This window comes from Anabrus simplex, chromosome 1 (genome assembly GCF_040414725.1).
Source record: "Anabrus simplex isolate iqAnaSimp1 chromosome 1, ASM4041472v1, whole genome shotgun sequence".
NCBI classification, from domain to species: domain Eukaryota; kingdom Metazoa; phylum Arthropoda; class Insecta; order Orthoptera; family Tettigoniidae; genus Anabrus; species Anabrus simplex.
Genome location: NC_090265.1, coordinates 820,344,305 through 820,358,805, shown reverse-complemented (window position 1 = coordinate 820,358,805; position 14,501 = coordinate 820,344,305). Strand labels below are relative to the sequence as shown.

General features: G+C 42.4%; 1 protein-coding gene across 1 annotated transcript in view; it reads right to left on the bottom strand.

Moving 5' to 3' along the window:
- The window catches only part of SmydA-1 (SET and MYND domain containing, arthropod-specific, member 1), a 161,084-nt gene that overhangs the window by 20,601 nt on the left and 125,982 nt on the right, over positions 1–14,501 (bottom strand). The window lies entirely within an intron of this gene.

Sequence of the window (14,501 nt, the reverse complement as noted above, 5' to 3'; positions counted from 1 at the left end):
TGGGGCTGTACCTTAATTAAGGCCACGGCCGCTTCCTTCCAATTCCTAGGCCTTTCCTATCCCATCGTCGCCATAAGACCTATCTGTGTCGGTGCGACGTAAAGCCCCTAGCAAAAAAAAAGTTTTAAGAACAATAGAAACGTAAGATTACTCTTCCCAGGCCGCGTACAAATACTGGAAACCTGGTATTGTGTTAAATGGGCTTTACCTGAAACTCACCGTAAACGATAGAATATTAGGTAGGAGCATGCACTCAGGCTACTATGAATGCATTTACTTGGTAGAATACTCTACATTATATTAGAATAAAATATTCAATTGGGACATTAAAAACTTTTACAGTCCCGAAATACACTTTTATTGTACCCACTCCAATTACTTTCTTCAACAAAACCAAACAGTTGTGTCTTAGTATACTTTCTTCTAATAATATCGTACACCGGGCGAGTTGGCCGTGCGCGTAGAGGCGCGCGGCTGTGAGCTTGCATCCGGGAGATAGTAGGTTCGAATCCCACTATCGGCAGCCCTGAAGATGCTTTTCCGTGGTTTCCCATTTTCACACCAGGCAAATGCTGGGGCTGTACCTTAATTAAGGCCACGGCCGCTTCCTTCCAACTCCTAGGCCTTTCCTATCCCATCGTCGCCATAAGACCTATCTGTGTCGGTGCGACGTAAAGCCCCTAGCAAAAAAAAAATAATATCGTACAATTTTTACCGTCCTGATGCTGGTTGAAATATTCAATTTCCTTGCAGCGATAACATGTAGACTTTCATAGCAATATAACTTTTAACCGTGGCCTAGTTCTTGTAGAGGAAACATGACATACACAAAACCGACTAATTAAGAGACACTCCAGATCCTATTAAAAGAGATCTCACCCAACAATGGCACAAACGATCAGAAGAACACCGCCAGCCAAACAGAATAAGATAACCTTTCGAACAAAACTAGCTCTGCAACTGAATAAGAATAACCGCTCACTTCCCGTAGCAGGCATCGTACAGCCATTTTTAATTCAAACAACTTACTGTTTATGTTTCGAGAGTACCGACTTCAAAGGAAAAGTTTCAAACTGCCACTGTTTAAAAACCGTCCAATCATAACCTTTCTCTCATAACTTATGGATATTTTAAATTTTATTGGACTGGACTTCCTAGTCAACATCCTGTATTACTTCCTGCTTTAACGGTGGAGTACAAATAATTTCATTACACAACTAATAAAATAATAATAATGTTATTGTTTTTACGTCTCACTAACTACTTTGATGGTTTGGAGACGCCAAGGTGCCAGAATTTCGTCCCGCAGGGGTTCCTTTACGTGCCAGCAAATATACCGAAACAAGGCTGGCGTATTTGAGCACCTTCAAATACCACCGAACTGAGCCAGGATCGAACCTGCCAAGTTCGGGCCAGAAGGCCAGCGCCTCATCCGCCTGAGCCACTCAGTCCGGCTCATTACACAAGTATGTCCCAGTCTACTTATACAGAATGCTTGGTTTACAATATTTTAAATAATAATAATAATAATAATGTTATTTGTTTTACGTCCCACTAACTACTTTTTAAGGTCTTCGGAGACGCCGAGGTGCCGGAATTTAGTCCCGCAGGAGTTCTTTTACGTGCCAGTAAATCTACCGACACGGGGCTGTCGTATTTGAGCACCTTCAAATACCACCGGACTGAGCCAGGATCGAACCTGCCAAGTTGGGGTTATATATTTTAAATAAACAGACTACTAATATTATTATATTTAAAATCTCAACCTATTAACAATATTAATCAGACTGAAATTAAATTACATAAAATCCATAGTTTAGACCGTTAGAGGAGCGATTCTCTCGGGGATTATGTTAAAGTAGAATAGCATCCTGCCTTACAGAATTTTTACCTAGCACACTCAGAACGTTTTAAGCAAGCCTTGGGCCTATGGGAGTAACGAAGTCCCACTTCCACTTGACAGGCGAGGGACTCTTGGCCAATGAAGTGGAATTCGATGGGGAGCTATCAATATTAATGGGGCTTATGGAAGAAAGAAAGTAGAACTGGCTGAATCAGCAAAGAGGATGCATCTGGATGTGTTAGGAGTTAATAATATTCGGGTATGGGGAGATAGGAGATTGTAAAGTGTTCTTAATAGGTGTTAAAAAGAGAAGGGCAGAGTGAGGGGTAGGACTGTTCATGAAAAGTAATCACACAACGTAGTTTCTGGTAGGTACGTAAATGAGCGAATGATGTGGGTAGATTTGGCAGCTGGGAAAATTAGGACGAGAATTGTCTCAGTCTATTCACCATGTTATGGTGCAGATGAAGATGAAGTTGACGAGTTTCATAAAGCACTGAGTGGCATCGTATTCAGGATCAACAGCAAGGATAGGATAGTTCTAATGGGCGATTTCAATGCAGGAGTAGGAAATATAACTGAACGATATAAGGATGTAATGGGTAAATGTGCGGAAGGTATGAAAGCTAATAGGAATGGGAAGCGATTACTGGACTTCTATGTTAGTATGGGATTATCATTTACATTCTTCAAGCATAAGGCTCTTCACCGCTTCACATGGGAGGGTAGAGTCACCGGGTCCATAATATACTATATCCTAACTGACTCTAAATTCAGAAAACCTGTTAGGAATGTATTCGGAAGATTTTTCGAAGATACAGACGACTAACTAATCTGTAGTAAATTACTGTAGGTATTTCTGGGCCTAGGGTAGAGAAAGTAAAATCTGTCTACAGACGAATAAGGGTAGAAAGTCTCCAGGACGAGGAAATTACACAGTAGACGGATATGATCAGTGAAAAGTTCCAAGCAATTCAGGATATAGAAGGAGAGTGGATAGCATACTGGGATGCTGTACTAGAAATAGCAAGGGAATGCCTAGAATCAACTGTGTTTAAGGATGAAGGAAAAGAGAACTTCTTGGTGGAAGGATGAAGTGAGAGCAGCTTGTAAACGTAAAGCTAATGCATATCATAAACAAGGACTGACGCAGTCGGGGAATCGAAAGTACCTGAAAGAAAGCGTGAAACAAATAATATTGTTGAATCCAGGAAGATTTTAGTAATAATCTGAATAGACTAGGTCAAGCGGCAGGGAAACTTTTCTGGGCAGTAATAAAGAATCTTGGAGGGAAAAGGAAATTAATAGTGCATTGTGTACTTCAGGCGAATGTGTAATTGATCCCAGGGAATCACTAGACAGGGGGAAGGATTATTTTGAAAATTTCCCAACGTATAAGGACATCTTCCTGTTGACGTCGCGAACAAGCGAGCTCATGGGGAGGAGGACAATGATGTTAGTGAAATTACACTCGAGGAAAGATGGTAAATAAACTATATTGCCATAAATAAGCAGGAATAGATTAAATTAGATTTGAAATGATAGGGATGAACCGGATTTATAGAAGTCTTTTGCAGGCCAATGCAATTTGGCGGTTAGCTCGGCTTTGTACAATCTCGTAAAATATTAGAGGCTTTAATCCAGTTGTCACAGAATATAAAACTTCCTTGTTTCATGAACGTAGGTTTCTGTGGCTCATTGCGTTAACATAAATACCTAAATAAGTATGACAACTCATATTTTACGAGATTATACAAAGCCGAGCTAACCACCATTGGCCTGTAAAAGATTTCTATGCTCGACTTGTGAGGGAAGGCATAGAGATAGAGCTGCGCCCAAATAATTTCAACAGGGAAGAGGGCTTCAGGTTATCAAATACATGGAGAATTGTACTCCAGAAATGCATGCATAACACCACCATGTCACAACGCGATGCACTCCAGAAACTGTCGACAGAGCACAGCGCGACGGTCCCGAGTCGAGGTGATAGGGGATCGTGGAAAATACGGTCGTGACTACCACGTTCTTTGAAGAATTTCTTTGCTCACTGTCAGGAGCAGACCTTCACATGCTCCGATGAAGGCCAATGTACTTTGGCGGAAAACTCGGCTTTGTTTAGTCACGTAAAATACAAGTGGCTTTAATCCAGTTATAATATTTATTTACTTTAACTTCGTTGTTTGTTTTCTTAGAGGGAACTTAGATAATGCTCCGGTTCAAAAATGTATTAATGATATGGTAATTTGTTTCTTCTCCTGACTTAAGCTATGTTACAACGAAATCCTAGCACCAGCGGCGGTTCCTGACATTTTACTCTGGCACGGCTGGGCCGCCATCTCTTAGCCCTCCCCAATCGGTCCAGTTTTCACTGACCAGCACCACGATACTTTTAGATGTATAATAATAATAATAATAATAATAATAATAATAATAATAATAATAATAATAATAATAATAATAATAATAATAATAATAATTCGATGACACTGGCTAAATAGAAATCTGCTTGCACTACAACATGAATTAATTAATTAACTACACACATTAACAGGCTAACAGCTGACGCAACCCCGACTGCACTGCACTGTTTCACTGATCACAATCACAAGTGAAAATAAAGTCATTCATGAAAACAAATAAACAGTGCACTCCCGAATTTCTCCTTCATTGTTCAAATTTCAAAGCAAAAAAACGTATTTAACCATTTCAGCACCCTAAAAATAGCGCCGGCGCGTTATGGTCACATTTTGAATCTTTATTTTAGCCTTTCATAGAACTGAATTGTTTAAATATGCAGTACAATTGAATTCATTTATATAAAATGTTTTGGAATTAATCTCTAACAAGAATCAATGTAAGACGTGGGGGGAAAAAGCCTAGGTACATTGTAAAATGGTTGGCGATTTTGCTGAGAGTTCCACCGTTCAGCACTTACACCCGCCTGCACTCTTCCTTCCCCTGACAAGTCCACATCGTCCTTCCAGGCTCCTCTCGCAACCACACACTTGCTAACTCAGGGACCTAGTGAGGGCTATCCCGCCACCGTCCGAGCGCCTCACGACTTAAGAGAAAACATCGTACTTGCTAGACAGCAGCCACGGTCTGGAAGCCTTTGCCATTTTCTTAAAAATAGGGAAGCAAAATGTTTACAGCCGAAGTAATAAACACAACATTGTATAAATGAATACCACACTACGTAAGTTCGACTTTGCTACATTTGTCCATCTCTTTATGCAATCAATTACAGAGTGAAATAACGTTAACTTTTTGAAAAGGCGGCGGGGCGGTGCCCAAAAGTCCCTCATGCACGAACCGCCATTGCCTATCACGTTAATTAGACGCGAGAGAGATATAGGTGACAGTTTTAAACGACGTCCTCCTTGTCAGTCTCAGAGTATCACCAATGAAAAAAAAAACAAAACAATTGTGTTCATATTTCATGTACCTCGTAATCCTATAAATGTAACAACAGGTAAATGACTTCCGTCTGATAATGTGTTGAGATACGGAGCGACCATTTCAAAAACAATCTTTATGGTGGCCTGCATCCTGGTGCAAGTCATAATGGACTGCTATTATTTTAGCAGCACGATATCGATTGTGAATATATCGATATATAGCATCGTCTGTGTAATCTGTTCAGAAGCCACAACGTTTAGTGTGGCCTAATCTGAGTTAATTTTACAATTTGTCCTTTTCAGCCTGTCAGTACCTGATACATTTTCATCTAAATTGAGTGAGTAGTCAATGTAAGATAAAGCCTGCCGTCGCTTAAGAAATAAAACCACCTATCTGACAATGCTTTTCTGTACGTTATTTTCGTTAAGACTGGTCACGTCTCCCAGCCGTGTGTGGATATGCAGTCCATCAAACAATTTTCGTTGTGTTAATTTTCCTATCCTTGTGTATAAAGAAAAATGAACCTGAAATACGCAGTCGAACCTCGAATCTCCAATACTGGAATTTTTTGAATCTCAAAGTAACATAAATTTCCCGGCCGTTTGTCCTATTCTTCACGTGTATTTATTTCTCTATTACTCGAAATTCGGTCGTCCCCTGAAGCAAAAAATACTCTGTAATTCGAATTTTGTGCAACATTAACTGTGCAATACGGCATTTATGGTTTGTGAGGAAAAGTTAAATAAATATACCGGGCGAGTTGGCCGTGCGCGTAGAGGCGTGCAGCTGTGAGCTTGCATCCGGGAGATAGTAGGTTCGAATTCCACTATCGGCAGCCCTGAAGATGGTTTTCCGTGGTTTCCCATTTTCACACCAGGCAAATGCTGGGGCTGTACCTTAATTAAGGCAACGGCCGATTCCTTCCAACTCCTAGGCCTTTCCTATCCCATCGTCGCCATAAGACCTGTCTGTGTCGGTGCGACGTAAAGCCCCTAGCAAAAAAAAAAAAAAAAACACAAGTAAATAAAGGTTTACATGCTGGGAGCTAGTATGACGGGAACCGAAAAAATAAAACTTTTCGTTGGTTTTTTCATGAACGTAGGTTTCCGTGGCTCATTGCGTTAACATAAATACCTAAATAAGTATGACAACTCTAATATTTTACGAGATTATACAAAGCCGAGCTAACCACCAAATTGTATTGGCTTGCAAAAGATTTCTATGCTCGACTTTTGAGGGAAGGCATAGAGAAGTTTCAACATGAAGGGAGGAAAGGTTAACAGTAACAAACAGAAGAGACTTAAGGATTTTTTCCAAAGGTGTTAACGGAGGTATGTTTCTTGTTTCACTACTGTAAGTACTGTATCCTGTCTTATATTTTTAAGTAAGTTTACTGTTAAAAATAATGTATTCAGTATAAGCCCGTAGATGCAAATGATTCAATTATGTGCTTCTTCTTGTTAAGACGTTGTCTCCAACCGGAGGTAGACGATCCACACGGCCAGCTCTGGTCTTGACGTTGCAGCCATGCCATGTGAATTTATTGGAATATCTCTCAGGATCTTTAATGCAGTGGTTTCCCGTTGTCTTCTGCATTCTAATGCCGTTGACCAAACTGGTTCCTCCGCCTTTGGGAACAATTTCTTATTCCCAGGACAATAGAGTGCCCTTACCCATACCCGCTCACCCACTCTCAAAGAGACTGTTGGCACTTGGTATAGGGGATCTCCTTATACCGGGAGATAATCGGTCCTTTCATTCGTTAGCCGACTGCACATAAAATATTTTTATTTTTATTATTATTTTTATTTTTATGTGCAGTCGTTGCCCCCTCTCTACCGCAGGGAGGTGAATATCAGGATTTCACCGTCATTGAAACAAGGACCACCGGGCGAGTTGGCCGTGCGCGTAGAGGCGCGCGGCTGTGAGCTTGCATCCGGGAGATAGTAGGTTCGAATCCCACTATCGGCAGCCCTGAAGATGGTTTTCCATGGTTTCCCATTTTCACACCAGGCAAATGCTGGGGCTGTACCTTAATTAAGGCCACGGCCGCTTCCTTCCAACTCCTAGGCCTTTCCTATCCTATCGTCGCCATAAGACCTATCTGTGTCGGTTATAACGTGCTCCGAATTTTTCTGTTTTATGGATTCTACGTTTACTACGCTGCATATGCCGCTACTAACCTGCCTGTGCTCTCTTCGCCCGTCCAGCTTCAACTGCTCGTGCTGCTTACCCTCCCTCTTTCTTTCCCCTACCGCTTCGCTGCGCATTGGGTACTGTATGCTCTCGTCCTTTCTGACGCTTCTACTTGAATATAAATTGGCCTGCTCTGGGCTTGAGCAGCGAGTTGGGGTGAACACGACGATTTGTGTGGAGAGAGGACTTGGTTTTATTTTGCTACCAGCTGGACTGTGTGCAATGTTTCTTTTAAAATGTGCTTTTGTGTACCATTGAAAAGCTACGACTACTGGACGGGTGAGCGAAAACATTAATTAATTTCATTTCCATGTTGTTCTTTCAACTTTCTTTTAATGCTGCACTTCCTTAATTTTCAAATTGCCGTTACTGGCCACCAATGACAGTTCATGTTGATAATAAACTAACTGCAGCTATTGATAGCGGTACCTTACTTTGGAATTACATTACCATCTTACTCCGAAGTTGGACTTTGTGATACGTCAAGTGATTGCTGCGATATGAACCATTGAAATTCAACTGTTTTCCCGAGCAAACGCATGAATAGAATCAATTGAACTATCCCCTAGCTTCTGTTTGCCATTTTGGAATTTCATCGATACTGGCTGGTCCTATTTTCCAAATCCCTGTTGGCAGCCATTGGTACCGTTTTCTTTCACGTCCCTCCCCTTTCCCCACCTTCCTATCCCGCATCCCTTCCGCCCCTTTTTTCTTCTACATGTATTATTGTACAGTGGCCCATATGTCTTTCAAATTTTAATGTTTTTTCGTGTTCATACGCAAATTTCTGTTTTCCTTGTGTAGGACACTCCTCATGTAAAAGAGGTTGTATTTATATTGAAGGTTTCGAGTCTAGCTGTTCTCTTTGAAAAACAGATCTGAAAATTAACATGGTTGTCCCATCTGCTTTTTCTCTTTTGGAAGTCAGAACTAACTGACCTTTGGATGATTGTTGTTTTCTTTGGCTTGTAAATGTTTCTTCTGGGTGTTATTTGTTAATATATTATTATTATGAAAAAACTATTTCTTCTTTTTTTTTGTTGTCATATGCCTTTCCTTGCCCTCAAATTTTGTACCTACCACGGGTCCTCTGAATACATGGTCTCAGTGAAAATGCTTCCATTATGCGCTCTGCTGAAAACCTTTCACCTTGAAAATTGAAAACTACCTGCGAACTTGTGCACGGACGGACTTAGATTTCCTTTTTTTGGAGTGTTGTTACACCCCTTTTGCTACGCCATCACGTGCGTTGATTGGTGCTGCGTCAGTTGGATTAGTATACTGGTTTGTGCCTTGTGTTTTTCTTGGTGCATTGTCTTACCATTCCCATTCTGGTGCATGGCGAGATCATATTCTGAGCGTACATACTTTACCTTAAATACAACACAGACCTATCCTACCCTTACCTACCGTCACACGTCACATTCACTCGAAACCTACACGGTGCGACATAAAGCCCCTAGCAAAAAAAAAAAAAAAAAGAAAAAGAAACAAGGACCAAATGGCATTTCTATACATGCTCAAAAACGGTATTCTCTATATCTCGAAATTTCGATAATTCGAATTAAAATTTAGCTCCCGAGGTGATTCGAGATATCGAGGTTCCACTGGTATTGTACTGTAGGCGTGCGTAAATACGTGACGCAAATATACATCCCTACAGTGCGGTACGAGAAGGTTCGTTTTCCTTTACACGTGCCGAGCTAAGTGGCTAAGACTTGGCAGGTTCGATCCTGGCTCAGTCCGGTTGTATTTGAAGGTGCTCAAATACGTCAGCCTCATGTCAGTAGATTTACTGGAACATAAAATAACTCCTGCTGAACTAAATTCCGGCACCTCCGCGTCTCCGGAAACCGTAACAGTACTGTAGTTAGTGGGACGTAAAGCAAATAAAATTACCTTTACACATAAGCGTAGGAAAATGAACACAACAAAAATTGTTCTGATGGACTGATGGGAGGCGTGACCAGTCTTAACCCTAGATGGACTGGAGAGGGGGGTGGGGTTAAAAGTGACTACCTTTTCGTGATCTGCAATCTCTGTTTTGTACGTGTAAATTGTCTTTTGTTACTTGGTTAGAAATATGTGCCATGGAAAATTAAATATTCCTCTCAAAATCATAATGGGGTCGCCTCTGTGGTATAGTGGTTAGCGTGATTAGCTGCCACCCCCGGAGGCCCGGGTTCGATTCCCGGCTCTGCCACGAAATTTGAAAAGTGGTACGAGGGCTGGAACGGAGTGCACACAGCCTCGGGAGGTCAATTGAATAGAGGTGGGTTCGATTCCCAGCTCATTCATACTCGAAGTGGTTTTCCGTGGTTTTCCGCTTCTCCTCCAAGCAAATGCCGGGATCGAACCTAAATTAAGGCCACGGCTGCTTCGTTCACTCTTCCTTGCCTGTCCCTTCCGATCTTCCCATCCCTCCACAAGGCCCCTGCTCAGCATAGCAGCTGAGGCCGTCTGGGCAAGGTACTGGTCCTCCTTTCCGGTTGTATCCCCGACCCAATGTCTCACGCTCCAGGGCACTGCTCTTGAGGCGGTGAGTCTGAGGGGAAAAAGCAACCCTGGAGGGTAAACAGATTAAAAGAAAGAAAGAAAGAAAGAAAGAAAGAAAGAAAGAAAGAAAGAAAGAAGAAAATCGTAATGGACATAAAACCCACAATTTTACAATAGAATCCAGTTATTTCAAGAACGACATCCGGTATTGTTTGTCGTAAAGTTGTCACATGTATAATGGTTGGTTTATCAACAAAGGAGAGTTAGTACGCGCATATCTAGTGTATATCTCTAGTTTTCCATGCAAAATGAGTGACAAGCTTCCCAAGGGAGTATTGTTGTATGCGAAATTCATTCATTGTTGAATACGTTAATTCTAATCATTCGTGGGCTTTAAAATATATCATAAGCAAGTTTAAATGTAAAAATAATTCCTTCACTTATTTGTAGCCTGTTCCAGATTCTGGTTTAGTGGGTAGGAAGAGCATTGTCAGATAGGCGGTATTGTTTCTTAAGCGATGATACGTTAAATAGGAGTTTGTGTGTCCTACTCTTGTCCAGTTTCTCTGCGGGGTCGGTTATGAGGTGAGATGAATCTGCCATAACAGATGACCGGATGCCCTTCCTGACGTCAACCTCATCAGAGGAGTTAACGAGATGAAATGAATGACGTGGTAAGCCTATATGATAATAAGAAGGGAGAGGGTGAAATCCGGTGCCGGCACATAGCCTAGTCCTGTCGAACAGCACCAAGGGGTCTGCTCTAGGTTTAACATCTCCATCCGACGGACGAATCACATCAACAGCGTCCTATGCTTTCACTCCATACGAGCACTGCGATGAGGTTTGGAGTTTAATCCAGGTTTTTGGAACGTAATCTAGTGATTAGAAATTGTATACCATCACCTCCCCTGCCCTGCCGGCCAACATTCTGATGGTGAAAATGTTTTCGACCAACGGGACTCGAACCGGCTAACCACGGTGTCACAACGTTTAGAATTCAACGCCTTAACGATCATGGCCACGAGGTGGACTTACGTTAAATAGGAGTAAAACACAAAAAAAGTTTTGAGAACGTTCAACTTAAGATTCACCATGGTTGAGTGGTCAGCGTGTAGGTCTTCGGTCTTCGGGGCCCTGGATTTAATTTCCGGATGGGTCAAGGGGTTTAAATTGTAATTCACTTGGCTCGGGTACTATGTATTTATGCTATCCCCTACATTCCTGCAAATCATACGCCAGACATAACATTATCCTCCGCCACAATATCACGCAGTTCCCCAGATACGGCAAATTCCAGCCACCCTCGGCAGAGGGTCTTACACCAGGCTAGCAACAGCCACACGAAATTATTAAGGTAAGATTGCAGCGTAGATCGTCTCAATCAGTCATCACTGATCTGCATTTAAGACTGTTACGCAGGTGGAAAATTCCCTATCAAATATTTAACTAGTCTTTTCTTAAGGGGAGTCGTGACTAAAATGTTGCGATTTTCCTTTGCCAAAAAAATAGAATTTTCAATTTTAACCTTAAAAAATCTCCCAGAAAGATGTACGCGACACTACACCCTCTGAAACGATATAAGGACATTTTGCCACAAGACGTAAAGATAAAACTTCTCCAAACATTGATACTACCAATACTTGATTATTGCGACATTGTCCTCGTTGATGCGACACGTGAACAAACTACGAAACTTCAACGAGCATTGAACTTTGGTCTTCGATTTGCTTTTATGCTTTTAACTTGAGTTATGATGCTCACATAACCCCTAGCTACACAGCTCTTTCCTGGCTGAAACCTGAAAGGCGACGGAAGTTTCACATACTTACGTTGATTTATCGAAATCTGAAGGAAAATCTACCTAAATACATTTCTTCGAAATTCCATTTATTATTCTCATTCCATAATTGTAACACTAGATCTGGCACTTCCCTTGCTATTCCCATCAACCGCTCTTCAGTGTACAATAGATCCTTCGTTGTGGTTGGGTTACGACTTTGGAATTCATTTGCAGCTGCCGTCAACAACAAGATTTAAAATAGTATACAGAGATTACCTGTCGATTACCACTGATTGTTTCGTATGATTGGTGACGTCTGATAGCTTGAGTGATTGTGGTACGTAGGCTAGTAACAATGACATTTTACTGTACAGCTGAAGAACACTGTTGCTTTTATAATAATTATGAGGTTGTTATTGTAAATGAAATGAAACTGCGGATGGCTTTTAGTGCCGGGAGTGTCCGAGTACATGTTCGGCTCGCCAGGTGCAGGTCTTTTTATTTCACGCCGACAGGCGACCTGCGCGTCGTGATGGGGATGAAAGGATGATGAAGGCGTCAAATACACCCAGCCCCCCTGCCAGGGAAATTAACCAATTATGGTTAAAATTCCCGACTCTGCGGAAATCGAAGAACGACCTCTGTGACCAAAGGCCAGCATTACATGTAACAAGCTTTAACAGCTTAATTTCTAATAATAATAATAATCCCGTATTGATTATACACTGACTGACAGAGCAAATGCAACACCAAGAAGGAGTGGTCAGAACTTTATGCCAATTGCAGGGTAGACTGACGTCACTGAGGTATGCTCATGATGTGAAATGCGCCGCTGTGCTGCGCACGTAGCGAACGATAAATGGGACACGCCGTTAGCGAATGGCCCACTTCGTACCGTGATTTCTCAGCCGACAGTCATTGTAGAACGTGTTGTCGTGTGCCACAGGACACGTGTATAGCTAAGAATGCCAGGCCGCCGTCAACGGAGGCATTTCCAGCAGACAGACGACTTTACGAGGGGTATGGTGGGTATGGTGATCGGGCTGAGAAGGGCAGGTTGGTCGCTTCGTCAAATCGCAGCCGATACCCATAGGGATGTGTCCACGGTGCAGCGCCTGTGGCGAAGATGGTTGGCGCAGGGACATGTGGCACGTGCGAGGGGTCCAGGCGCAGCCCGAGTGACGTCAGCACGCGAGGATCGGCGCATCCGCCGCCAAGCGGTGGCAGCCCCGCACGACACGTCAACCGCCATTCTTCAGCATGTGCAAGACACCTTGGCTGTTCCAATATCGACCAGAACAATTTCCCGTCGATTGGTTGAAGGAGGCCTGCACTCCCGGCGTCCGCTCAGAAGACTACCATTGACTCCACAGCATAGACGTGCACGCCTGGCATGGTGCCGGGCTAGAGCGACTTGGATGAGGGAATGGCGGAACGTCGTGTTCTCCGATGAGTCACGCTTCTGTTCTGTCAGTGATAGTCACCACAGACGAGTGTGGCGTCGGCGTGGAGAAAGGTCAAATCCGGCAGTAACTGTGGAGCGCCCTACCGCTAGACAACGCGGCATCATGGTTTGGGGCGCTATTGCGTATGATTCCACGTCACCTCTAGTGCGTATTCAAGGCACGTTAAATGCCCACCGCTACGTGCAGCATGTGCTGCGGCCGGTGGCACTCCCGTACCTTCAGGGGCTGCCCAATGCTCTGTTTCTGCAGGATAATGCCCGCCCACATACTGCTCGCATCTCCCAACAGGCTCTACGAGGTGTACAGATGCTTCCGTGGCCAGCGTACTCTCCGGATCTCTCACCAATCGAACACGTGTGGGATCTCATTGGACGCCGTTTGCAAACTCTGCCCCAGCCTCGTACGGACGACCAACTGTGGCAAATGGTTGACAGAGAATGGAGAACCATCCCTCAGGACACCATCCGCACTCTTATTGACTCTGTACCTCGACGTGTTTCTGCGTGCATCGCCGCTCGCGGTGGTCCTACATCCTACTGAGTCGATGCCGTGCGCATTGTGTAACCTGCATATCGGTTTGAAATAAACATCAATTATTCGTCCGTGCCGTCTCTGTTTTTTTCCCAACTTTCATCCCTTTCGAACCACTCCTCCTTGGTGTTGCATTTGCTCTGTCAGTCAGTGTATATCAAATAGAGAATATTTAAGATAAACTTAAATATTGTAAACAAGTGGTCCGCCTATTCAATTGAATTGATATCCAAAGGCCAGCACGCTAACCATTTAGCCATGGAGCCGGACGGTTGTTATTGTATTTTATAGCTATAGAGTAAATGTCCATGATATTTAGCTTTTAACTCGTGCGCATAGATCACTGTTTACTTGTTTACTTGTTTACTTGTACAGTATTTCTGTTACTTTATTATGTATTGTGTTCCGTTTATGCACTGCTTATATTTTTCAGTTTGTATTTATCTTTTCATTACGACCTTTTCTCATTCTTTTTTCTTCTATTTTTACATTTATGCTCCGGATATCTTGTTTTATTTGTCGAGCTTTGCTTTCATTCTTCGTCATATGTTCTCCATATGTATTATTTAGCGTAGTTATCCTTGATTTTATAACAGAATAGTACATCTCTTTTATATATGTATTAAATTATAATTTACGTGGTTAAGTGTAAGAGAGGCCCACGAGCCCTAACTTCCCCACTGCTAAAGTCAAATAAATAAATAAATAAATAAATAAATAAATAAATAAATAAATAAATAAATATAAATAAATAAATAAATACATTCTTTCCCTTTCAAATCCCGTT